This window comes from Scyliorhinus torazame, chromosome 17 (assembly GCF_047496885.1).
Source record: "Scyliorhinus torazame isolate Kashiwa2021f chromosome 17, sScyTor2.1, whole genome shotgun sequence".
Classification (NCBI taxonomy): Eukaryota; Metazoa; Chordata; class Chondrichthyes; order Carcharhiniformes; family Scyliorhinidae; genus Scyliorhinus; species Scyliorhinus torazame.
The window spans coordinates 87,545,009-87,571,016 of NC_092723.1; the positions used below are offsets into that span (position 1 = coordinate 87,545,009).

Genomic DNA, 26,008 nt, shown 5'->3' on the forward strand with positions numbered 1-26,008 from the left:
TTTATTACTGAATTATGTGATCATGATATCAATTTTTAATCAGTATATCAATGTTTTAAGAAATGTATCAATTTTTACTAAGTCATTTCCCTCATCTCCCTTCTTTATCAGGACTACCTGCTCAAAGAAATAAACGTGCCCTTAGTGCACGAAACACAATCTATGCTAAAATTATTCCTTTTTATTGGGAAATAAGACATGTCAACAAATAAAATAAAATAATAACTATCATACAAAACATAGCTGATTATACTGCCACTGTCCTAAATAAAATCTCTGATGAAATGCAAGCAATTCGAACCGTGGCATTACAAAATCGAATGGCACTTGACTATATGCTAGCTGATAAGGGTGGCACCTGCGCCCTGATTGGTGCGGAGTGTTGCACTTTTATTCCAGATAACTCAAAGGAAGTTAAAGATCTGGCAGCACACATTCAAAAGGAAGTCAGAAAACTTGTTACACCCTCAGATACCTCTATCTGGGAGAAACTTTGCGGGTGGTTGGGACCCACAGGAATGTCCATAGTAAGAATAATCTTTTTCTTCTGTGTAGCAGGATTCATCATTTACATGACATTCCTGGTGATCAAATGCATTAGACAACTGTTCGCTAAACGTAAGGGCCCAACAGTTGGAATGATTCACACTAATCCCACTGTACAACCATTAGATGAAATAGAACTACAATATTATTGTTATTGAACTATTACTAACCAATCAATTATTTGACTGTATTACTAACATATTGCTAAAAGATTAATACTGAATCAGTAGAATCAAATTCAAGTAATTGATTAATTGTTGTTTAATAATAATAATTCTTTGAAGATTCATTTTAATAATTTTTGCTGTAATGCTTGAAATCCGAAGCTTGTCCATTCTATTGTTGAAGATTGTTTTTAAACAAAGAAACTATCAATGACAATGTGAATGACTTCCTCTTTGCGCTTTTACCTATCCTATTGCATTTATTCCTTCATTTTAACTTATTATGATATATCTCACCTAATCTTTCGATTTATCAAAGGGCGGACTGAAGGAAATCAGCTATTTCTGATAGGTAAAAGGCAATTTTAATGTAAATATTAAAGCCCAGTCTTTAATACTCATTTTAAAATCAGGATTTCAGTATTCATAACCTTAGGTCATGACAATACACATAACTTAAACAGAGGTACAAAGCTTGACACATTTACAAACTAGTTGAAGACAAAAGCAACATTTCTACTGACAATATGAACTGACTATTGTTCTAATGAACAGATTTCATATTAAGAAATAAGCTATACCAGTAATCAGATCAAGGTCGAAATAAGCACCATAGCAATATGAAGCCACCATTGTTCAAAATATAGATAAAATGAGAGTCAGCAGAAAACCAGTAGGAACCACTCTCGAGTACAGCACAAAATCACATTCCATAGCACACACAAATATTCAAACATGAAACATTTAAAACTTATGTTGCACATTGAGGATTGACAGTTAACCATCCAATCAAATGTATTTGAAACTCATCCAAACCAATTAGGACGACATAGAGGTATGGACAGATGGCCTCAGACTGATAACATTTTACTTAAACATGAGAGTTCAGATAGCCATTTTCTATACAGGGTCACTCTATACTTTGATCTAACTACTTGCTATCCTTATTTTCGTATTTTCACTTTTCCACTCTAACTCTTGAAGTTCGTGCAAGCTTTTAAGCAAGAAACCATTTCTGTATTATTTTTAAAAGTTAAAATTGATTTATAAATTACTTCTCTTTTAGTCTTTTGCTGGCAAGGCTGTATTGAGAATAGATTTAAGTTTCTCTCAATTGTAATCAGTAGAGGCAATAAAAGATTCTTATGTAAAGATGAGATATGAAGGTTCAGTTAGGGCGCTCGAGAGTTACAAGTTAGCTAGGAAGGACCTAAAGAGAGAGCTAAGAAGAGCCAGGAGGGAACATGAGAAGTCTTTGGCAGGTAGGATCAAGGATAACCCTAAAGCTTTCTAGAGATATGTCAGGAATAAACAAATGACTAGGGTAAGAGTAGGGCCAGTCAAGGACAGTAGTGGGAAGTTGTGCTTGGAGTCCGAGGAGATAGGAGAGGTGCTAAATGAATATTTTTCATCAGTATTCACACAGGAAAAAGATAATGTTGTCGAGGAGAATACTGAGATTCAGGCTACTAGACTAGAAGGGCTTGAGGTTCATAAGGAGGAGGTGTTAGCAATTCTGGAAAGTGGGAAAATAGATAAGTCCCCTGGGCCGGATGGGATTTACCCTAGGATTCTCTGGGAAGCTAGGGAGGAGATTGCTGAGCCTTTGGCTTTGATCTTTAAGTCATCTTTGTCTACAGGAATAGTGCCAGAAGAGTGGAGGATAGCAAATGTTGTCCCCTTGTTCAAGAAGGGGAGTAGAGACAAGCCCGGTAGCTATAGACCAGTGAGCCTTACTTCTGTTGTGGGCAAAATCTTGGAAAGGTTTATAAGAGATAGGATGTATAATCAACTGGAAAGGAATAATTTGATTAGAGATAGTCAACACGGTTTTGTGAAGGGTAGGTCGTGCCTCACAAACCTTATTGAGTTCTTTGAGAAGGTGACCAAACAGGTGGATGAGGGTCAAGCAGTTGATGTGGTGTATATAGATTTCAGTAAAGCATTTGATAAGGTTCCCCACAGTAGGCTACTGCAGAAAATACGGAGGCATGGGATTCATGGTGATTTAGCAGTTTGGATCAGAAATTGGCTAGCTGGAAGAAGACATAGGGTGGTGGTTGATGGGAAATGTTCGGACTGGAGTCCAGTTACCAGTGGTGTACCACAAGGATCTGGTTTGGGGCCACTGCTGTTTGTCATTTTTATAAATGACCTGGAGGAGGGCGTAGAAGGATGGGTGAGTAAATTTGCAGATGACACTAAAGTCGGTGGAGTTGTGAACAGTGCGGAAGGATGTTACAAGTTACAGAGGGACATAGATAAGCTGCAGCGCTGGGCTGAGAAGTGGCAAATGGAATTTAATGCAGAAAACTGTGAGGTGATTCATTTTGGAAGGAATAACAGGAAGAGTACTGGGCTAATGGTAAGATTCTTGGCAGTGTGGATGAGCAGAGAGATCTCGGTGTCCATGTACATAGATCCCTGAAAGTTGCCACCCAGGTTGAGAGGGTTGTTAAGAAGGCGTACGGTGTGTTAGATTTTATTGGTAGAGGGATTGAGTTTCGGAGCCATGAGATCATGTTGCAGCTGTACAAAACTCTGGTGCGGCCACATTTGGTGTATTGCGTGCAATTCTGGTCGCCGCATTATAGGAAGGATGTGGAAGCATTGGAAAGGGTGCAGAGGAGATTTACCAGAATGTTGCCTGGTATGGAGGGAAGATCTTATGAGGAAAGACTGAGGGACATGAGGCTGTTTTCGTTAGAGAGAAGAAGGTTAAGAGGTGACTTAATTGAGGCATACAAGATGATCAGAGGATTGGCTAGGGTGGACAGTGAGAGCCTTTTTCCTCGGATGGTGATGTCTAGCACGAGGAGACATAGCTTTAAGTTGAGGGGAGATAGATATAGGACAGATGTCAGAGGTAGGTTCTTTACTCAGAGAGTAGTAAGGGCGTGGAATGCCCTGCCTGCAACAGTAGTGGACTTGCCAACACTAAGGGCATTCAAATGGTCATTGGATACACATATGGACGATAAGGGAATAGTGTAGATGGGCTTTAGAGTGGTTTCACAGGTCGGCGCAACATTGAGGGCGTAAGGGCCTGTACTGCGCTGTAATCTTCTATGTCTAAGTGAACCTCAAATTTCTACCGAGTTTTAAAGTGTAAGCGAGACTGCACTTGAACCGCATGGTACATCTCTACACACCCCATCAGAGACCCCTGCCTGAAGCCGAAGCGTAGTCCTGGCAGTAGAATCAAAAATCATTGCATTTTCACTTACCCTTTCCTAACATCTGCCGCCTCAGGCAGGAATGTTCAAAGCAGCAGCTATTACAGAGGCTTCCTCAAAGGCCCAGTACACTTCAAAGGGCTTAAAATGCCTTGACACCCTTTGAATTGTTCCATTCAATTTCACATCACAATATATTGCATTAACCAGTGATTGACAGTTTTATTACTCCAGAGACAGCTGCTTGGTGGAATATTATTTATTGATCTTTCACTTCAGGCTTAAGTGCTAACCACAATGGTTATAAGCACTCTTGCTATGATTGATAGCCCTCACCACGTCAAAAGCAGCTAAGTGCTCCTTGCTGGTCAGGTTCAATGACCTAAAGCAAAAGCTGCCAGGCAAACTTCAGCTGCCCTTGGGTCCCCCGGAGCATGGGCTTCCTCATCTGCACCAGGAGGTGCGGCTACATCAAGCTCAATGTTGCCCTCCTCCAGCTCTTCCACTTATGGTGGCAAATCATCTTCCGGGTTAATGCCCACACCATGCCAAAGGGCACAATTGTACAGTGCACAACTGTTAGAGTCAAAGAGGTTGACAGCATGGGAACAAGTCCTTCAGCTCAACTTGCCGAACAAGTTTTTACCACGAAGCTAGTCCCAATTGCCTGCATTTGGCCCATATCCCTATACCCATCTTACCCATATAACTGTCTAAATGTTTTTTAAAAGACAGGATTGAACCCGCCTCTACCACTGCCTCTGGCAGCTCGTTCCAGACACTCACTACCCTCTGTGTGAACAAATTGCACCTCTTGACCCTTTTGTATCTCTCCCCTCTCACCTTAAATCTATGCCCTCTAGTTTTAGACTCCCCTACCTTTGTGAAAAGATGTTGACTATCTACCTTATAGACCTCTAGAAGATAACATAAGAACATAAGAACTAGGAGCAGGAGTCGGCCATATGGCCCCTCGAGCCTGCTCCTCCATTCAATGGGATCATGGCTGATCTTTTGTGGACTCAGCTCCACTTTCCGGCCCGAACACCATAACCCTTAATCCATTTATTCTTCAAAAAACTATCTATCTTTATCTTAAAAACATTTAATGAAGGAGCCTCAACTGCTTCACTGGGCAAGGAATTTCATAGATTCTCAACTCTTTGGGTGAAGAAGTTCCTCCTAAACTCAGTCCTAAATCTACTTCCGCTTATTTTGAAGCTATGCCCCCTAGTTCTGCTTTCACCCGCCAGTGGAAACAACCTGCCCGCATCTATCCTATCTATTCCCTTCATAATTTTATATGTTTTTATAAGATCCCCCCTCATCCTTCTAAATTCCAACGAGTACAGTCTCAGTCTACTCAACCTCTCCTCGTAATCCAACCCCTTCAACTCTGGGATTAACCTAGTGAATCTCCTCTGCACACCCTCCAGTGCCAGTACGTCCTTTCTCAGGTAAGGAGACCAAAACTAAACACAATACTCCAGGTGTGGCCTCACTAACACCTTATACCATTGCAGCATAACCTCCCTAGTCTTAAACTCCATCCCTCTAGCAATGAAGGACAAAATTCCATTTGCCTTCTTAATCACCTGTTGCACCTGTAAACCAACTTTTTGCGACTCATGCACGAGCACACCCAGGTCTCTCTGCACAGCAGCATGTTTTAATATTTTATCATTTAAATAATAACCCCTTTTGCTGTTATTCCTGCCAAAATGGATAACCTCACATTTGTCAACATTGTATTCCATCTGCCAGAACCTAGCCCATTCACTTAGCCTATCCAAATCCCTCTGCAGACTTCCAGTATCCTCTGCACTTTTTGCTTTACCACTCATCTTAGTGTCGTCTGCAAACTTGGACACATTGCCCTTGGTCCCCAACTCCAAATCATCTATGTAAATTGTGAACAATTGTGGGCCCAACACTGATCCCTGAGGGACACCACTAGCTACTGATTGCCAACCAGAGAAACACCCATTAATCCCCACTCTTTGCTTTCTATTAATTAACCAATCCTCTATCCATGCTCCTACTTTCCCCTTAATACCATGCATCTTTATCTTATGCAGCAACCTTTTGTGTGGCACTTTGTCAAAGGCTTTCTGGAAATCCAGATATGCCACATCCATTGGCTCCCCGTTATCTACCGCTCTGGTAATGTTCTCAAAAAATTCCACTAAATTAGTGAGGCATGACCTGCCCTTTATGAACCCATGCTGCGTCTGCTAAATGGGACAATTTCCATCCAGATGCCTCGCTATTTCTTCCTTGATGATAGATTCCAGCATCTTCCCTACTACCGAAGTTAAGCACACTGGCCTATAATTACCCGCTTTCTGCCTACCTCCTTTTTTAAACAGTGGTGTCACGTTTGCTAATTTCCAATCTGCCGGACCACCCCAGAGTCTAGTGAATTTTGGTAAATTATCACTCGTGCATTCGCAATTTCCCTAGCCATCTCTTTTAGCACTCTGGGGTGCATTCCATCAGGGCCAGGAGACTTGTCTACCTTTAGCCCCATTAGCTTGCCCATCACTTCCTCCTTAGTGATAACAATCCTCTCAAGGTCCTCACCTGTCATAGCCTCATTTCTATCAGTCACTGGCATGTTATTTGTGTCTTCCACTGTGAAAACCGACCCAAAAAACCTGTTCAGTTCCTCAGCCATTTCCTTATCCCCCATTATTAAATCTCCCTTCTCATCCTCTAAAGGACCAATATTTACCGTAGCCACTCTTTTTTGTTTGATATATTTGTCGAAACATTTACTATCTGTTTTTATATTCTGAGCAAGTTTACTCTCATAATCTATCTTACTCTTCTTTATAGCTTTTTTAGTAGCTTTCTGTTGCCCCCTAAACATTTCCCAGTCCTCTAGTCTCCCACTATTTTGCACTTTGTATGCTTTTTCCTTCAATTTGATACTCTCCCTTATTTCCTTAGATGTCCACGGTTGATTTTCCCTCTTTCTACCGTCCTTCCTTTTTGTTGGTAGAAACCTTTGCTGAGCACTGTGAAAAATCACTTGGAAGGTTCTCCACTGTTCCACAACTGTTTTACCATAAAGTCTTTGCTCCCAGTCTACCTTAGCTAGCTCTTCTCTCATCCCATTGTAATCTCCTTTGTTTAAGCACAAAACACTAGTGGTTGATTTTACCTTCTCACCCTCCATCTGTATTTTAAATTCCACCATATTGTGATCGCTCCTTCCGAGAGCATCCTTAACTATGAGATCATTAATCAATCCTGCCTCATTACACAGGACCAGATCTAGGACCGCTTGTTCCCTCGTAGGTTCCATTACATACTGTTCTAGGAAACTATCGCGGATATATTCTATAAACTTCTCCTCAAGGCTGCCTTGACCGACCTGGTTAAACCAATCAACATGTAGATTAAAATCCCCCATGATAACTGCTGTACCATTTCTACATGCGTCAGTTATTTCTTTGTTTATTGCATGCCCCACCATAATGTTACTATTTGGTGGCTACTCCTATCAGTGACTTTTTCACCTTACTATTCCTGATTTCCACCCAAATGGATTCAACCTTATCCTCCATAGCACCGATGTCATCCCTTACTATTGCCCGGATGTCATCCTTAAATAACAGAGCTACACCACCTCCCTTACCATCCACTCTGTCCTTCCGAATAGTTTGATACCCTTGGATATTTAACTCCCAGTCGTGACCATTCTTTAACCATGTTTCAGTAATGGCCACTAAATCATAGTCATTCACGATGATTTGCGCCATCAACTCATTTACCTTATTCCGAATACTACGAGCATTCAGGTAAAGCACACTTATGTTGGCTTTTATACCTCTGTTTTGAATCTTAACACCTCGATCACTAACCTCTCCTAAGTTATATTTCCTCTTAACTTTTCTCCTAATTTTCCTTGTCGTTGAACCCATATCTTCATGTAACAACCTGCCGCGTCGCTTACCATTTATGTTTTTACTTCCCGTTTTATTTCTTTTAGTATTACTGATCCTATTCACTGTGCTCCCCTCAGTCACTGTACCTTGTACTGTCGCCTTTTTGATTTTTGACTATGGCTCTGCCTTACACTTTCCCCCTTACTGCCTTTTGTTTCAGTCCCTGTTTTACTACCTTCTGACTTCCTGCATTGGTTCCCATCCCCCTGCCACATTAGTTTAAACCCTCCCCAACAGCTCTAGCAAACACGTTTTTTAGGACATCGGTTCCAGTCCTGCCCAGGTGCAGACCGTCCGGTTTGTACTGTTCCCACCTCCCACATAACCGGTTCCAATGCCCCAGGAATTTGAATCCCCCCCCTCTTGCACCATCTCTCGAGCCATGCATTCATCCTCTCTATCCTGACATTCCTACTCTGACTAGCTCGTGGCACAGGTCGCAATCCTGAGATTACTACCTTTGATGTCCTACTTTTTAGTTTAACTCCTAACTCCATGAATTCAGCTTGTAGGACCTTGTCCCGTTTTTTACCTATATAGTTGGTGCCTATGTGCACCACGCCAGCTGGCTGTTCACCACCCGCCGCCCCCCCCCCCCCCCAGAATGTCCTGCATCTGCTCTGAGACATCCTTGACCCTTGCACCAGGGAGGCAACATACCATCCTGGAGTCTTGATTGCAGTCCGCAGAACCGCCTGTCTATTCCCCTTACGATTGAATCCTCTATCACTATAGCCCTGCCATTCTTCTTCCTGCCTGCTGCACGGCAGAGCCAGCCATGGTGCCATGAACCTGGCTGCTGCTGCCTTCCCCTGGTGAGCCATCTCCCTCAACAGTATCCAAAGCGGTATATCTGTTTTGCAGGGAGATGACCGCAGGGGACACCTGCACTGCCTTCCTACTCTTGCTCTGTCTTTTGGTCACCCATTTTCTATCTCCCTCAGTAACTTTCACCTGCGGTGTGACCAACTCGCTAAATGTGCTATCCACAACGTCCTCAGCATTGCAGATGCTCCAAAGTGAGTCCATCCGCAGCTCCAGAGCCGTCAAGAGGTCTAACAGGAGCTGCAACTGGACACACTTCTTGCACGTGAAGGAGCCAGGGACAGTGGGCATGTCCCTGAGCTCCCACATCGCACATGAGGAGCATGACATGGGTCTGGAATCTCCTGCCGTGTCTTAAACCTAAGCCTCCTATGATCCAGAGGAAAAAAGAGGCGCTGACCAGAGTTGATTGGAAAAGGAGGCCAGCAGGGAAGACAGTGGAACATCAATGGGAGGCATTTGTGGAGGTTATTCAGGAGGCACAACAGAAATTCATCCCAAGGAGGATGAAACAGGCTAAGGGGAGGACGGAGGTATCCATGGTTGACGAGGTATGTCAAGGACAGCATTAAAGCTAAAGAAAAAGCATAGAAAGTGGCAAGTATTAGTGGGAAGCCAGAGGATTGGGAGGCCTTTAAAAGCAAGCTGAGGACAACTAAAAAAGCAATAAGGGGGAGAAGATGAAGTATGAATTCAAGCTAGCTAGTAATATAAATGAACATAGAACATACAGTGCAGAAGGAGGCCATTCGGCCCATCGAGTCTGCACCGACCCACTTAAGCCCTCACTTATCCCCGTAACCCAATAACCCCTCCTAACCTTTTTGGACACTTAGGGAAAACTTAGCATGGCCAATCCACCTAACCTGCACATCTTTGGACAGTGATAGGAAACCGGAGCACCCGGAGGAAATCCACGCAGACACGGGGAGAATGTGCAGACTCCGCACAGACAGTGACCCAGTGGGGAATCGAATCTGGGACCCTGGCGCTGTGAAGCCACAGTGCTAGCCACTGTGCTACCATGCTGCCCTACTTGTGCTACCGTGCTCCCCTAGGAAGGTAGGAAGAGTTTTTTTTCAATATATAAAAGGTAAGAGAGAGGCAAAAATAGACATTGGACCACTGCAAAACGTGGCTGGAGAAGTAATAATAGGAAACAAAGAAATGGCAGAGAACTGAAGGGTTACTTTGCATCAGTCTTCACGGATGGAAGATACCAGTGGGATGCCAGAGATCCAGGAGAACCAGAGGGCAGAGGTAAGTGCAGTGACCATGACTAAGGAGAAGATTCTGGGGAAACGGGAAGGTCTGAAGGTGGATAAATCACCTGGACTGGATGGACAACACCAAAGGGTTCTAAAAGAGATAGCTGAGGAGATTTTGGAGGCATTCGGGTGATGTTTCAAGAACACTGGAGGCAGGGAGGGTCCCAGGGTAACACTGCTGTTTAAGAAGGGAGGGAGGCAGAAGATGGGAAATTATAGGCCGGTTAGCCTGACTTCGATCTTTGGTAAGATTTTAGAGCCCATTATTAAAGATGAGATCGTGGAGTACTTGGAAGTGATTGGTAAAATAGGACTGAGTCAGCACGGCTTCGTCAAGGGGAGGTCATGTCTGACAAATCTGTCAGAGTTCGTTGGGGAAGTAACAAGGAAGTTAGACAAAGGAGAACCAGTGGACGTGATTTATTTAGATTTCCAGAAGGCCTTTGACAAGGTACTGCATAGGAGATTATTAAATAAGTTAAGAGCTGACTTGCGGTGATGACGATGTGCTGAGCAGTCGCACGTCAGGTGGCTTTCCTCCCGTGGACCCGAAAAATAGCCACTTTTCAATGAAAACGCGCCAAAAAAGATGCAATAACTCATTCCCCAACCTTAAGTCAGAGGAAGGAAGAAAGAGAGGGGGAATATAAGGAAAACTGCCCGGTAAAAGCCAAACTAGCGGCCGAGCAGAGACCAGGAGTGGAAGCGGTCAGGAACGACCACACTCAGACGAGCCAACCAGCAAGAGGCGGAGGAGTGCAAGTTTCGCCGGAGCAGGGCAGACACGAACAAACCCCTCCTGCACCGGGGGGGGGGGGGGGGGGGGGGGGGGGGGGGCGTTGGAAGGCACCCTTCATCGAAGCACTAAGGGTGCACCAACAAGAGATAAAGGCTGAGATAAAAGCGGACATTGAGGCCGCGGTGAAGGCCACGGTGGCCGAGACCCTGGCCCAAATACAGCTCGCCCTGAGCAGAGTGGAGAAGAGACTGGAAGCCCAAGAGACCATAAGACCATAAGACATAGGAGCAGAATTAGGCCACTCGGCCCATCGAGTCTGCTCCGCCATTCAATCATGGCTGATATTTTTTTCATCCCCATTCTCCTGCCTTCTCCCCATAACCCCTGATCCCCTTTTAATCAAGCGGTGACCATCAAGGACATGGAAAAGGCCGCAACTGACCAGAGTGATTGGATCATGGCGCTGGAGAAAGAGGCGGCGAGGTTGGTCGCGACGCAGGGCAGTCTGAGGGGTAAAGTAGAGGATCAGGAGTACCGCTCGAGCAGGCAAAATCTGTGGATTGTGGGCCTCCTGGAGGCAATCGATGGCAGAGATCCCATGGTCAACCTGAGCAACCTGGTGGGAAGGGAAACTTTCCCCAACCCACCAGAAATAGACAGGGCACACCGGTCGCTGCGCCCGAAACTCAAAGCTGGGGAACATGCGCTGGCAGTAATAGCCAAACTGCACCGGTACCAGGACCGAGAAAGAATCCTGCGCTGGGCCAGGCAGTCAAAGAACTGTAGCTGGGAACGACACAGAATAAGGATATACCAGGACATTGGGGCTGACCTGACCAGGAGACGGGCGGAATTTAACAGGGCAAAAGCAGCCCTGTACAAGAACGGTGTACGCTTTGGTATGCTGTACCCAGCGAAGCTCTGGGCCACGACCCACGACAAGGAACACGTCTTTACAGCCCAGCCCCTGCCGAGGCAGACATGTTTGTCGTGGAGTGCGGGCTGGAACAGCGACAGCAGGGGAAGCGATAAGGGGCCCCTGGCAAGGAGCAACAGCACGGTGACGAGTCGACGCGGAGGGTGAGACGAAACACCTCTCCCCCACCCCCCACCAAACACACTCTGAGCGACAAGCAGCAAGCCACTGTTATATTACACTTTGTGGTAACATTTCATTACTCTTTGCCTCGTGATCCAGAATGGTATGATGGTCTGATTATCAAGAAACCACCAATCTTTCACTTGAAGCAAAACTGATTTATTGAATAACGATTAAAGTAAATAGAGTTTGCACACTCCAAAGAGCTGTAACTATAAATCAAGTAAGACTGAGTCTGTTGAGGTATAATCTATGATTAAGTATTAACTAATGAATGCCAAATGCTAATTTCTCTAACCTAAACTAGTCCTTGCGTTATGAGCTATCCCTCTCCTCTGCTAACACTAGCCAAGATTCCCTGAGCTTTGATATTTATACTGGGAACTGGTGGTGCCCTCTCGTGTTTGAATTACATTGAGATGTAATAATTAACCCTTTAGTGTTATGCCTATATACATATCATTACAGCCACCACCTGAGGGGCCGCTTCGCGAGGAAGAACGTGACCTCATACGAGAGAATGAGAGCAGCGGAGAAGGGAAAGCGAAGTGGCAAGAGAGAGGAGCACAGGATAAGATGGGGAAAGAATGGGCAGGAACTACAGAGGGTGGGGAGGGAGACACGAGACAGTAACTCATGGGAGGGGGGACATCGGGAGGGGGTGAAAATAGGACCAGAGCGAGAGCGGCAATATGGCTGCAAAGGGTCGCAACCAGGGGCCAGGAGCAAAGAAGCACTGCAAGTAACCACTCAGTATGGTCTCTGGGCGAAGGGAGACCCCGGAGTGCAGGGGCCTATCCACATGGCAGACACACTGTTGGCGGCCATGTTGGGTGCCCCCTGGACAAAGGGAGACCCTGTAGCGCAGGGACCCGGCCGCATGGGGAGAGCAGTGACAGCGGCCATCTTGGACGTCCCCCTAACAAAAGGAAACCCCGGAGTGCAGGGGCGCATCCACCAATTAAGTATGGTTAATCCCACAGGAACGATGGGACATAAACTCCCACCATGAGAGTCACCTGGAACGTCAGGGGACTCAACTGCCCAGTGAAAAGATCCAGAGTCTTCACCCACCTAAGAAATATGAAAGCCGACATAATCTTCCTCCAAGACACACACCTGAGAGAGCAGGACCGACTGCGGGTAAGGAAGGGTAGGACAGACCTACCATTCCTGTTACGGGGCGAGGGCCAATACTGGCAATACTGATCAATAAGAGGACAATGTTTTAGGAGATGAAGACGGTTACGAACCCAGGAGGACGTTATGACATGGTCAGCGGGGCACAAGGTGGGGCGCCGGTAGTACTTGTTAACGTGTACGCTCCCAAATGGGACGACACAAAATTCATTAAAAAGACCATGGCGGAAGTCTCCGACACAGCGACGCACCGACTGACCATGGGCTTTAACTGTGCACAGGACCCACAGACAGACAGGTCAAACCCTAAAACAGGGAAGACCTAAAATGTGGTGAAGGAACTCGGTCGCTTCATGGGGCAGATCCACACAGTGGACCCTTGGGAGGTTCACCCACCCAGAGAGAAAGAGTTCTCCTTTTTCTCCCCAGTGCACAATGTATACACCAGGATTGATTTCTTTGTGGTAGGGAAATCGGTGCTTCCAGGGCTGGTCAAAGCGGAATACTCCACAATCCTAATTTCTGATCACGTGGATGTGAGGTTGGAGACGGGCAGGGCCCAATGCCCCACATGGAAGTTGGACACAGACCTTCTAGCCTACAAGATTTTCAGCGAAAGGGTATCACAGGCCATAGCGGAGTATACGGAAAACAACCAAAACGGGGAGGTCTCACCCTCCACGTTTTGGGAGGCCCTAAAGGCCGTGATTGGAAGATAAATTATCGCCTTCAAAGCATGAAGAGACAGGGAGGAAAGGACGGCTAGGCAGCAGCTGGTCGACTCCATACTGGAGGTAGACCGTAAATACTCCGAGGTCCTGACTGCAGAGCTCCTGGTGGAGAGGAAAAAGCTCCAAATGGACTTTGTCCTGCTCTCCACGAGGAAAGCAGTGCACCAACTCCGCCAGGCATGGGGTACCCTATACGAACACGGAGATAAAGCCAGCCGCCTGCTGACACACCAACTGAGAAAGCAGGCAGTCACTAGAGAGATCACGCAAATTAGAGACAACAGAGACACATTGGAAACAGACCCAGAAAAGGTCAACAAAACCGTTGAGGCCTTTTACCGAGTGCTTTACTCCTCGGAGCCCCGAACAGGGGACTCAGGGATGAAACAGTTCCTCGACGGACTGAACATGCCAGTTGTGGGGGAGGATAGAAAATGGGGCTTGGAAGCACCATTAGAGTTGGGAAAGATCATGGAGAGTATTAGCTCCATGCAGGTGGGTAAGGTGCCGGGACCAGATGGGTTCCCGGCAGACTTCTACAAACAATTTGCGACAGCACTGACCCAGACCTGCGGGAGGTGTCCACAGACTCTCTGGCTAGGGGCACACTGCCACCTACACTAGCACAGGCCTCAATCTCGCTAATACCTAGGAAAGACAAAGATCCTAACGGAATGCAGGTCTTGCAGACCCATTTCATGACTAAATGTAGACACTAGAATACTGGCCAAGATCCTAGCCAAAGGGCTGGAGAACTGCGTTCAAGAGGTGGTCGCAGAGCACCCAACGGGCTTTGTCAAAGGTCGACAGATAACATCGAACATCAGGCGCCTGCTGAACGTGATCTTGACCCAATACGGAGAGAGAACACCAGAGGTGATCGCCTCCCTGGACGCAAAAAAGGCCTTTGACAGAGAAAGACCCTCCCCCCCATGACATGTATATAATTGTCTCTCCGTTGCTTCACACTTCCCCGGATTTTACTTTCCCACCCCTTGTTAGTTATGTATTGTTTTTGTTTTATCTCTTTTTTGTTCCTCTATGGTGTACATCTGTAAATATACCATGTATATAAAAAAGCAATAAAAAACATTTAAAAAAAGTAAATAAATAGATTAAGAGCTCATGGTGTTAAGGATAAGATCCTGGCATTGGTAGAGGATTGGCTGACTGGCAGAAGGTAGAGAGTGGGGATAAAGGGGTATTTTTCAGGATGGCAGCCGGTGACTAGTGGTGTGCCTCAGGGGTCGGAGCTGGGACCAGAACATTTCAAAATATACATTCATGATCTGGAAGAAGGAACTGAAGGCACTGTTGCTAAGTTTGCAGATGATATAAAGATCTTTAGAGGGACAGGTAGTATTGAAGAAGCAGGCGAGCTGCAGAAGGACTTGGACAGGCTAGGAGAGTGGGCAAAGAAGCGGCAGATGGAATATAATGTGGAAAAGTGTGAGGTAATGCACTTTGGAAGGAGGAATGGAGGCATAGACTATTTTTTAAATGGGGAAATGCTGAGGCAATATGAAGCACAAAGACTTGGGAGTCCTTGTTCATGATTCCCTTCAGGTTAACCTGCAGGTTCAATCGGTAGTTAGGAAGGCAAATGCAATGTTAGCATTCATGTCGAGAGGGCTAGAATATAAGACCAAGGATGTACTTCTGAGGCTGTGTAAGGCTCTGGTCAGACCCCATTTGGAGTACTGTGAGCAGTTTTGGGCCCCGTATCTAAGGAAAGATGTGCTGACTCTTGGAAAGGGTCCAGAGGAGGTTCACAAGAATGATCCCTGGAATGAAGAGCTTGTCGTATGAGGAACGGTTGAGGACTCTGGCTCTGGACTTGTTGGAGTTTAGAAGGATGAGGGGGGACCTTATTGAAACTTACAGGATACTGCGAGGCCTGGATTGAATGGACGTGGAGAGGATGTTTCCACTTGTAGGAAAAACTAGAACTAGTGAACACAATCTCAGACTAAAGGGACAACCCTTCAAAACAGAGATGAGGAGGAATTTCTTGAGCCAGAGGGTGGTGAATCTGTGGAACTCTTTGCTGCAGAAGGCTGTGGAGGCCAAATCACTGAATGTCTTTAAGACAGAGATAGATAGGTCCTTGGTTAATAAGGAGATCAGTGGTTATGGGGAGAAGGAGGAGAATAGAGATGAGAAAAATATCAGCCATGATTAAATGGTGGAGCAGACTTGATGGGTCGAGTGGCGTAATTCTGCTCCTATGATCTTATGATCTATCCAACCTCTTCTTATAACTCAAACCACCAAGTCCTGGTAGCATCCTGGTAAAACATTTTCATAGATTTCATAGAATTTACAGTGCAGAAGGAGGCTATTCGGCCCATCGAGTCTGCACCGGCTCTTGGAAAGAGCAACCTACCCAAGGTCCACACCTCCACCCTATCCCCATAACCCAGCAACCCCACCCAACAATATGGGCAATTTTGGACACTAAGGGCAATTTATCATGGCCAATCCACCTACCCTTCACATCTTTGGACTGTGGGAGGAAACCGGAGCACCCAGAGTAAACCCACGCACACACGGGGAGGATGTGCAAACTCCACACAGACAGTGACCCAAGCCGGAATCGAACCTGGGACCCTGGAGCTGTGAAGCAATTGTGCTATCCACAATGCTACCGTGCTGCCCCTTTTTCTGCACTCTTTCTAGTTTAATAATATCCTTTGTAGAATAGGGTGACCAGAACTGTACACAGTATTCCAAGTGTGGCTTTACTAATGTCTTGTACAACTTCAATAAGATGTCCCAACTCCTGTATCCAATGATCTGACCAATGAAACCAAGTATGCCGAATGCCTTCTTCACTTGTGACGCCAAGGAGCTATGATCCTGTACTCCTAGATCTCTTTGTTCTGTAACTCTTCTATAACTGTTAAGAGTTTTATCTTCACTGTGAGGCATTTAGAGTTCCGCTTCAGATCTTCCTTCAACATTTCACAAAGGCGACCCATTATTTCAAAGAACAAAGAACAAAGAAAAGTACAGCACAGGAACAGGCCCTTTGGCCCTCCAAGCCCGTGCCGTCCATGCTGCCCGACTAAACTACAATCTTCTACACTTCCTGGGTCTGTCTCCCTCTATTCCCATCCTATTCATGTATTTGTCAAGGTGCCCCTTAAATGTCACTATCGTCCCTGCTTCCACCACCTCCTCCGGTAGCGAGTTCCAGGCACCCACTGCCCTCTGTGTAAAAAACTTGCCTCGTACATCCACTCTAAACCTTGCCCCTCGCACCTTAAACCTATGCCCCCTAGTAATTGACCCCTCTACTCTGGGGAAAAGCCTCTGACTATCCACTCTGTCTATGCCCCTCATAATTTTGTAGACCTGTATCAGGTCGCCCCTCAACCTCTGTCGTTCCAGTGAGAACAAACCGAGTTTATTCAACTGCTCCTCATAGCTAATGCCCTCCATACCAGGCAACATTCTGGTAAATCTCTTCTGCACCTTCTCTAAAGCCTCCACATCCTTCTGGTAGTGTGGCAACCAGAATTGAACACTATACTTCAAATGTGGCCTAACTAAGGTTCTATACAGCTGCAACATGACTTGCCAATTCTTATACTCAATGCCCCGGCAAATGAAGGTAAGCATGCCAGATGCCTTCTTGACTACCATCTCCACCTGTGTTGCCCCTTTCAGTGACCTGTGGAACTGTACACCTAGATGTCTCTGACTTTCAATACTCTTGAGGGTTCTACCATTCACTGTATATTCCCTACCTGCATTAGACCTTCCAAAATGCATTACCTCACATTTGTCCGGATTAAACTCCATCTGCCATCTCTCCGCCCAAGTCTCCAAATAATCTAAATCCTGCTGTATCCTCTGACAGTCCTCATCGCTATCCACAATTCCACCAACCTTTGTGTTGTCTGCAAACTTACTTATCAGACTAGTTACATTTTCCTCCAAATCAATTTTTATACACTACAAACAACAAAACTCCCAGCACTGATCCCTGCGGAACACCACTAGTCACAGCCCTCCAATTAGAAAAGCATCCGTCCATTGCTACTCTCTGCCTTCTATGACCTAGCCAGTTCTGTATCCACCTTGCCAGCTCACCCCTGATCCCATGTGACTTCACCTTTTGTACTAGTCTACCATGAGGTACCTTGTCAAAAGCCTTACTGAAGTCCATATAGACAACATCCACTGCCCTACCTGCATCAATCATCTTTGTGACCTCTTTGAAAAACTCTATCAAGTTAGTGAGACACGACCTCGCCTTCGCAAAACCATGCTGCCTCTCACTAATACGTCCATTTGCTTCCAAATGGGAGTAGATCCTGTCTCGAAGAATTCTCTCCAGTAATTTCCCTACCACTGACGTAAGGCTCACAGGCCTGTAGTTCCCTGGATTATCCTTGCTACCCTTCTTAAACAGAGGAACAACATTGGCTATTCTCCAGTCCACCGGGACATCACCTGAAGACAGTGAGGATCCAAAGATTTCTGTCAAGGACTCAGCAATTTCCTCTCTAGCCTCCTTCAGTATCTGGGGTAGATCCCATCAGGCCCTAGGGTATTATCTACCTTAATATTTTTCAAGACGCCCAACACCTCGTCTTTTTGGATCTCAATGTGACCCAGGCTATCTGCACATCCTTCTCCAGACTCAACATCTACCAATTCCTTCTCTTTGGTGAATACTGATGAAAAGTATTCATTTAGTACCTCGCCCATTTCCTCTGGCTCCACACATAGATTCCCTTGCCTATCCTTCAGTGGGCCAACCCTTTCCCCGGCTACCCTCTTGCTTTTTATGTACGTGTATAAAGCCTTGGGATTTTCCTTAACCCTATTTGCCAATGACTTTTCGTGACCCATTCTAGCCTTCCTGACTCCTTGCTTAAATTCCTTCCTACTTTCCTTATATTCCACACAGGCTTCGTCTGTTCCCAGCCTTTTAGCCCTGACAAATGCCTCCTTTTTCTTTTTGACGAGGCCTACAATATCTCTCGTTATCCAAGGTTCCCGAAAATTGCCGTACTTTTCCTTCTTCCTCATAGGAACATGCTGGTCCTGAATTCCTTTCAACTGACACTTGAAAGCCTCCCACATGTCAGATGTTGATTTACCTTCAAACATCCGACCCTAATCTAGGTTCTTCAGTTCCCACCTAATATTGTTATAATTAGCCTTCCCCCAATTTAGCACATTCACCCTAGGACCACTCATCCTTGTTCACCAACACTTTAAAACTTACTGAATTGTGGTCACTGTTCCCGAAATGCTCCCCGACTGAAACTTCTACCACCTGGCCGGGCTCATTCCCCAATACCAGGTCCAGTACAGCCCCTTCCCTAGTTGGACTGTCTACATATTGTTTTAAGAAGCCCTCCTGAATGCTCCTTACAAACTCTGCCCCGTCTAAGCCCCTGGCACTAAGTGAATCCCAGTCAATATTGGGGAAGTTGACGTCTCCCATCACAACAACCCTGTTGTTTTTACTCTTTTCCAAAATCTGTCTACCTATCTGCTCCTCTATCTCCCGCTGGCGGTTGGGAGGCCTGTAGTAAACTCCCAACATTGTGACTGCACCCTTCTTATTCCTGGGGCGTCATTCTCCGACCCCCCGCCGGGTCGGAGAATGACCGTTGGCCGCCGTGAATCCCGCCCCCGCCGAAGTCTCCGGTACCGGAGATTGGGCGTGGGCGGGAATCGGGCCGCACCGGTTGGCGGGACCCCCCGCTGGATTCTCCGGCCCGGATGGGCCAAAGTCCCGCCCAGGAATTGCCTGTCCCGCCGACGTAAATCAAACCTGGTATTTACCGGCGGGACCAGGCGGCGTGGGCGGGCTCCGGGGTCCTGGGGGGGGGGCGCGGGGCGATCTGACCCCGGGGGTGCCCCCACAGTGGCCTGGCCCGCGATCGGGGCCCACCGATCCGCGGGCGGGCCTGTGCCATGGGGGCACTCTTTCCCTTCCGCCTCCGCTACGGCCTCCACCATGGCGGAGGCGGAAGAGACTCTCCCCACTGCGCATGCGTGGGAAACTGACAGCGGCCGCTGACGCTCCCGCGCATGCGCTGGGAAACTGACAGCGGCCGCTGACGCTCCCGCGCATGCGCCGCATTTCCGCGCCAGCTGGCGGGGCAACAAACGCCATTTCCGCCAGCTGGCGGGGCGGAAATCCCTCCGGCGTCGGTCTAGCCCCTCAATGTTGGGGCTAGGCCGCCAAAGATGCGGAGCATTCCGCACCTTTGGGCCGGCGCGATGCCCGTCTGATTGGCGCCGTCTTTGGCGCCAGTCGGCGGACATCCCGCAGTTGGGGGAGAATTTCGCCCCTGATCTCTCCCCATATAGCCTCACTGCCCTCTGAGGTGTCCTCCCGTAGTACAGCTGCAATATTCTCCCTAACCAGTAGCGCAACTCCGCCACCCCTTTTACATCCCCCTCGATCCCGCCTGAAACATCTAAATCCTGGAACGTTTAGCTGCCAATCCTGCCCTTCCCTCAACCAGGTCTCTGTAATGGCAACAACATCACAGTTCCAAGTACTAATCCAAGCTCGAAGTTCATCTACCTTACCCGTAATATTTCTTGCATTAAAACATATGCACTTCAGGCCACCAGACCCGTTGTGTTCAGCAACTTCACCCTGTCTGCTCTGCCTCAGAGCCATACTGGCCCTATTCCCTAGTTCTCCCTCAATGCTCTCACCTTCTGACCTATTGCTCCCGTGCCCAACCCCCCCATTTCCTTGCTGAAGAGCAGTCTTCTGGCACAAATCTCCTCTGACATCATTTCATAGGATGTCTTTTTCCTGTACACTCTCAGGGGTGGGTAACGGGTCCGCTTCCTCAGCAGGTGAACATGTAGCCTGACTCCAGATTTTGAATCTGCACTGGATTCTGCAATGCCTGTCCGAGGGATAGTTCACATTGGCTTACACGGGCTTGCATACAGCAACTAAGGCGTTAAACTTTGCTAAAACATTTGAAGTAATCGCTGAGGCATGTAAGGGTCAACATTTTATATCAGGGGACTCTGAAATAACACATCTTAAAATACATTGCAAAATCGGACCGCCCCACCACCCGGAAACCCCTGCCAAGTGTGCGGTCGAAGATGCACTCGAGGATCGGGTTCATCAACCACCTAAGGACCCACAGAACCCGTGACCAGTAACAATGAGTATCTTAGGTGAGCAATTTTACTCGTTAGCAGGTGATCGCTGAAGATTACATGACCTCCAAACTCACTCTATCTGTTATAGGTCCTTTAATGGAATTAATAACCTTGTGACAAACCAAAGTTAAAATTTTAAACATATTTATAAACACTATTATAAAACATAGTTTTATAAAAAATGCTCTCCAATGTCTCCTGCCTCTGCTCGATGATTCTGTACAGGAAAAGCGCAAATATCCAAGCATAAAAGCTTACCGAACATCAGGGTAAGCTGACCAAGTCAGCACTGTCCCATTAATATTCATTCAGTCGCTTCAGCACATCACTTCCATGGAAAACACTTAGGAAAAAAACGATTGGGAGTTTAAATGTGCCGCACTTTCAGCACTCATGTCCGTGTGTCGGGACTTCTGCATAATCCTGATGCACATGTACAGCGTGAGCTCTCCATAAGCCAAAGGTTCGAACCTTGTTGACACTATCTGATCGCATTGAGATTTTCGAGATGTCCCGCTCCTGCCTCCTTAATAATGGATTCTAGCATTTTCCCTGTGCCAGCTGTGCCAGCTGTTGGACTATCCAGCCTATAATTTTCTGCTTTCTGCCTCCTTTTTTGAACAGAGGAGTTACATTCGTGATTTTCCGGCCTTTCCAGAAGTTAGGGAAGTTTGGAAGATTATAACCAATGCCTTCACTATCTGTGCATCCACCTCCTTTAGGACCCTGGTATGCAGGCTATCAGGCCCAGGCAACTCATCTAAGGCCTTCCCTTTTGCCATTTGATTTTCAACTTCCTTGGGATGCTTTCAGTGTTGTGAAGGCAAATACAAAATCCTTCCTCAAATGGACCAATGTCTGTTCCATGGAGATGGGTAGCCAATTTGTATATTTAAGGCTCCAATTCTGGGTCATTTTTTCAGGCTCAGCAGTATTGTGTCACCATTTGGACTGGCTCTCTGCCTTGGGCAGGGATCACCAGCTGCAGCAGAGCAGGAAGGCGATCAGAGTCAGAGGCTCCATTTCCCCAAGGGGGAGCCACCTGTGGCACAACTCATTCCCTGGAGGGGTTTCCACCTTGTTCCAAGTGACGTACTGACTAGGGACTCCTGAATTATTAATTTAATACGAAGTCTTACAACACCAAGTTAAAGTCCAACAGGTTTGTTTCGATGTCACTAGCTTTCGGAGCGCTGCTCCTTCCTCAGGTGAATGAAGCGGTATAGAACATAGAACATAGAATGATACAGCGCAGTACAGGCCCTTCGGCCCACGATGTTGCACCGAAACAAAAGCCATCTAACCTACACTATACCATTATCATCCATATGTTTATCCAATAAACTTTTAAATGCCCTCAATGTTGGCGAGTTCACTACTGTAGCAGGTAGGGCATTCCACGGCCTCACTACTCTTTGCGTAAAGAACCTACCCCTGACCTCAGTCCTATATCTATTACCCCTCAGTTTAAGGCTATGTCCCCTCGTGCTAGCCATTTCCATCCGCGGGAGAAGGCTCTCACTGTCCACCCTATCTATCCCTCTGATCATTTTGTATGCCTCTATTAAGTCTCCTCTTAACCTTCTTCTCTCTAACGAAAACAACCTCAAGTCCATCAGCCTTTCCTCATAAGATTTTCCCTCCATACCAGGCAACATCCTGGTAAATCTCCTCTGCACCCGTTCCAAAGCCTCCACGTCCTTCCTATAATGCGGTGACCAGAACTGTACGCAATACTCCAAATGCGGCCGTACCAGAGTTCTGTACAGCTGCAACATGACCTCCTGACTCCGGAACTCAATCCCTCTACCAATAAAGGCCAACACTCCATAGGCCTTCTTCACCACCCTATCAACCTGGGTGGGTATGTTCCAGAAACACATATATAGACAAATTCAAAGATGCCAAACAATGCTTGGAATGTGACCATTAGCAGGTGATTAAATCTTTACAGATCCAGAGATGGGGTAACCCCAGGTTAAAGAGGTGTGAATTGTGTCAAGCCAGGACAGTTGGTAGGATTTCACAGGCCAGATGGTGGGGGATGAATGTAATGTGACATGAATCCCAGGTCCCGGTTGAGGCCGCACTCATGTGTGCGGAACTTGGCTATAAGTTTCTGCTCGGCGATTCTGCGTTGTCGCGCGTCCTGAAGGCCGCCTTGGAGAACGCTTACTCGGAGATCAGAGGCTGAATGCCCTTGACTGCTGAAGTGTTCGCCGACTGGAAGGGAACATTCCTGCCTGGTGATTGTTGCGCGATGTCCGTTCATTCGTTGTCGCAGCGTCTGCATGGTCTCGCCAATGTACCTCGTACATATTAATTTAGTGATTACCCTTCTGATGGAGCCTTGCTGCTGAGGGGCCCTTGTGGTCTCTGACCTGCATCAATAGTGTCCACTTCTCCCAATGGAGCTGCTGAGGCCCAGAGCATCCAGACCTCTAGTTAGACCAGCAGTGTGCTGCTCCTAATTGGATCATTGTGCTAGGACCTGGCCAATTAGGAAGGTGCCCCTGGAAACAGCCCTCCAATAGTCAGGCTCCTGGTAAGTGTAGGCTTGAGACACCATTTGGTCTTGTCATGGGGGATCCCCAAGGTCCGTTAGATAGAATCCAGCCCATTAACTGTGTTTCTGCACAGTTGCTGTCAGATCTGAATCAATTGATTCCCTACAGTGCAGAAGGAGGCCATTCGGCCCATTGGGTTTGCACCAACCCTCTGAAAGAGCACCCTACCTCGGCCCGCTCCCCACCCTATCCCCAGAACACCATCTGACCTGCAAATCTCTGGACACTGAGGGACAATTTTAGCATGGCTAGTCCACCTAACCTGCACATCTTTGGACTGTGGGGCGAAATTGGAGCACCCGGAGGAAACCCACGCAGACACGGGGAGAACTCCACACATCATCCAAAACCAGAATTGGACCTGGGTCCCTGGTGCTGTGAGGCAGCAGTGCTAACCACTGTGGCACCTTGTTGAGAATTTCCAGCACTGTTTTTCTTCCAGGCTGCAGAGAAGTTTGGTAAGGATTTCTGCATCAACAGGAACAGGATATTGTCAGGGGGCTTGTGTAATGCAGGTGGGACAGCAGTTGATGAGATTCACAGGTACAGAGACTAAAAGAGCAGAAAAGCACACGCAGATCTGGAGTGAAGAGAATGGGAGACATTGAGGCTGAATAGTCAGCGATAGAGAGAAGAGGAGACAGATGGGGATTGCCAGAGAGTGAGCTGTCTGTGGAGTTAACATTGTGCTTCTTCGCTCTTGTCTCGTTGCAGAGGCCACATATTGAGCAGCCCTTGTGACGGGAGGCGGTACCAGCTGAAAGCTGTCGCTGGTACCCAGGTAAAGGGCTGTGCCCTCACCAGGCTGCGATGTTGAGGATAGATGGTGCGGCCGCCTGGAGCCCCGGACAGCGGCTTGGCAGCAGCTAGAGGATTGCACTGGGAAGTTTGCTGGGGAAGTGTGTGTGATATCAGCCAGCTCCCGGCCCCAGCATCATTCTGCAGAGGGCGGATCCTGCATTCCGGGGAACCGCGGATCGCTTCCCAAGGTCACTCTGCACCAACCGAGGTAAACAAGTGTTTTGTTTTCTCCCCAGACAGGCAGTCGGCAGCTGCTATTTATAGCGGCTGGGAGCAGAAAGAGGGCAACAGCGCAGAGCCCATCCTCACAGCAAAGTCCCCATCAACACAGAAACAGAGAGAGAGGGATTCCCCAGCCAGCCTCACCTCCCTCCCTCACCTTCCCTCCATCCCTCACACTCCCTCCCGCACTCTCCCCCTCACACTCCCTCACCCCGCTCACCCCCTCACTCACTCTCCCTCCCTCACCTTCCCTCCATCCCTCGCCCTCTCTCCCTCACTCTCCCTCCCTCACCCCTCACCCTCCCTCCCTCACTCTCCCCCTCACACTCCCTCACCCCCTCACTCACTCTCCCTCCCTCCCTCACCCTTCACCCTCCCTCACTTTCCCTCACCCATCACCCCCTCACCCTCCCTCACCATCCCTCACCTTCTCTCCCTCACCCTCCCTTACCCCTCACCCTCCCTCCCTCACCCTCATTCCATCACCCCTCACCCTCCCTCCCTCACCCTCCATTCCTCACCCCATTCCTCCATCCCTCACCCTCCCTCCATCACCCTCCCTCCCTTCCTCACCCCTCACCCTCACTCCATCCCTCACCTCTTACCCCATCAACCCCTCACCCTCCATCCCTCGCCCTCCCTCTATCACCCCTCACCTTCCCTCCATCACCCTCGCTCCATCCCTCATTCTCCCTCCATCCCTCACCCTCCCTCCCTCACCCCTCACCCTCGCTCCATCCCTCACCCTCCCTCTCTCACCCCTCATCCTCCCTCCATCACCCTCCCTCCATCCCTCACTCTCCTTCCATCCCTCACCCTACCTCCACCACTCTCCCTCTATCCCTCACTACCTCATCCCTCACCCTCCCTCCATCACTCTCTCTATCCCTCACCACCTCATTCCTTAACCTCCCTCTGTCACCCCCTCACCCTCTCTCCATCCCTCCCTCCATAACCCCCTCACTCTCCCTCCCTGACTCCCTCACCATCCCTCCATCACCCGCACCCTCCCTCCAACACCTTCCCTCCATCACCTCCTCACCCTCTTCCCATCCCTCCCTCCTCAACCCCCTCACCCACCCTCCATCCCTCCCTCCCTCTCGCCCTCCCACCTCACCATTGCTCCATAACCCCCACCCTCCATCACCTTCACTCCCCCATCACCTTCCCTCCCTCCATCACCCTTCCTCCATCATTCATCCCTCACCCTACCTTCCCCTTCACCCTCCATCCATCACCCACACACCCTCCTCCCATCACCCTCCCGACACCCTTTTCCCATCCCTTACCCTCCCCATCATGCTCCCTCCATCATCCTCCCTCTATCACCCTCCCTCCATCTCTCACCCTGTACCCCATCAACCCCTCATCCCTCATCTCTCACCCTCTCAACCACCCTCCATCAACTCTCATCCTCTCTATCACTCACTGTCTTGCCTTTCCTTCACCCCTCCCCTCATCACCCTCCCTCCTTCCACCTCCCCTCTCTCTCCCTCTATCACTCACCTTCCCTCCATCCCTCACTCCACCCCTCAACCTCCCTCCATCCTCACCCTCACCCTCCCTCAATCCCTCTCCCCTTCACCTTCCCTCAATACCTCTCTCCTTCACCC

At 47.9% G+C, this 26,008-nt stretch overlaps 1 protein-coding gene across 2 annotated transcripts in view; it reads left to right on the top strand.

Moving 5' to 3' along the window:
• The first annotated feature begins 23,961 nt into the window (after positions 1-23,961).
• LOC140393990 (potassium voltage-gated channel subfamily A member 2-like) overlaps positions 23,962-26,008 on the top strand; it is a 138,469-nt gene continuing 136,422 nt past the window's right edge. For both annotated transcript variants that reach the window (XM_072480717.1, XM_072480716.1), the window contains exon 1: positions 23,962-24,381. The gene's annotated coding sequence lies outside the window, so the exon portion shown is untranslated. The remainder of the gene's footprint in view (positions 24,382-26,008) is intronic.